Source organism: Mus pahari, chromosome 7, assembly GCF_900095145.1.
Source record: "Mus pahari chromosome 7, PAHARI_EIJ_v1.1, whole genome shotgun sequence".
Lineage (NCBI taxonomy): Eukaryota > Metazoa > Chordata > Mammalia > Rodentia > Muridae > Mus > Mus pahari.
The window spans coordinates 60,624,203-60,626,174 of NC_034596.1; positions in this window are offsets into that span (position 1 = coordinate 60,624,203).

The following is a 1,972-nucleotide window of genomic DNA, read 5'->3' on the forward strand; positions in this document are numbered from 1 at the left end:
TACATTTTTGGAGATAGAAGTCAAAAAGTTCTTATACTTTTTAAGTCTCGGGTTAAAAAAGAAAAAAACTGTGCTACCAATATTAAGTCCTAGTCTAAATCTTTAGAGAGTTTTTATCCTGTAATGCAGTAATTTTCTGAAAGAGTATTGCCTGTGTGAAGAAAATTAAGCGCCTGGCTCAATTTTGGAGCATGTGTGAAAGAGTATCCCTTGAAGGATCTCATTCTTAGGGGTCAAAAACAGTATATTGCACTTTGAAATGTATATTAAAATGGAAATTTTGTTTTGATAGACTTTATGTCATCGCCGCTATCCCCTCTGAAATGTAGACATAAATACTAAAATCTGCTGCATTAAAATTTTACACTCGTGGCTCTAGAACTGAATGAATCTTGCTGGCCTGTGTGCTGGAGGTGAGCCATTTATCCTCTCATGCTCCCACAGAGAATTTGATTGCATCCAACTACCCAGCTGGAGGATTTAGCTACCTTTGGAAAAGTCGCTATCAGAGAACGATCTGAAACGAGCCCCCCTACCCTGCCAGGAGCTCAAGTGTGGCCTGAGGTAGCCATCACCACCTCCTCAGCTAAGAGGTCCAGAGTCGTCACCACTGTGCCTCCTCCGGGTATGGCTGGCATCTGTGAATTTGCCCTTGTAGAAGGAAAGGATGGATTCTAACACTTCGAGGCATATTTTCCAAGCTTCCTGTGTTACTTTAGCCATCTTTCCCTCAATAGTCCTATCAGTTAACATAGCACCATTGTCCTGGGGACCTTGGTTATGGCAAACAACAATTAAGCAAATCAACTGCTATAGGCCTGCAAATTGTACAGTTCTAAGTAAGTAAACTATGACAGCTCTCTCCTTCATAGATGTTTGTCTAAAAGAGGATCACAGACATCATGTGTTCACGCTCCAGGTACTGTTTCAAATATTCTGAAGTTGTTCATTTATTCAGCCTTGCCCACTGCAGGAGGTAAGACAAGACAAAGAAATCTGAACTGAATGGTGTGAGGCTTGCCCAGCATCCCACATCTTAGTTTAGAAGAAAAACTTACTAGCCAAAAGGCTCAAACGGAGGGTGGGATTTAAGCGAGACTCTATCTCAGACAACAAAGATGGCTACAGAGGACTCAGAGAGCAGTGGGTCAGTGGGGCCAGAAGCTTCCTGCAAGAAAGCAAAGCTCAACTGGCAGAACAGAACAATAAATCCACTGCAGAAACATCCGTGCTGCAGATTCCCCAACATGAACTCATCAGCTAAGGACCGTTCGCTTAGTCATACAAGGTGTCACTGGTGCTCTTGATTTTATTTAGATGTTTAGATGAAGCCAACCGCCATTGCACTTGCTCCTATTTCTTATTATTTATTCCCAATGTCAGAGAAACTGCTTTAAACTAGGCCCCTACTTCTGACCATCTGTCTACAGGATCAGAACATTAGAGCCTGCTTTCACTCAAGCCCGGACATTGACACGGTGTGTGACCTTGAAAAAGTTATACAAAAGCCCAGTTTCTGTCAGTCATGATGGGGCATGTCTGCAAGCTCAGAACTTTAGAAATAGAGGCAGGAGACTCAGGAGTTCAAGGTCATCCTTGACCTGTGGCTACCCTGAGCCACATAAGAAAGACACTGTCTCGATAAAGGTAACAGACAGTTTTTTACTATTTAAAAACGAAAGCATGTAGTTTCTTCTCTGTGTGAGAAATGGTAACTTCTCTCATCTGATATACTGGAGGAATTAAAATGAGACAATGTCTTTAATTAGCTCAATGTCAGTAACAGCTAGCACACGGGAGACTCTGTGAGCAGGGCCGAACTACTCCTCTCTAACCTTTCACTAAATACACGGAAAGAGACAGAGACAGAGAGACAGAGACAGACAGAGACAGAGAGACAGACAGAGAAAGAGACTTTTAAAGGGATTAAGATTGTCTTTTTTTTTTTTTTCTCTCTCCCTGGGTTCTCATT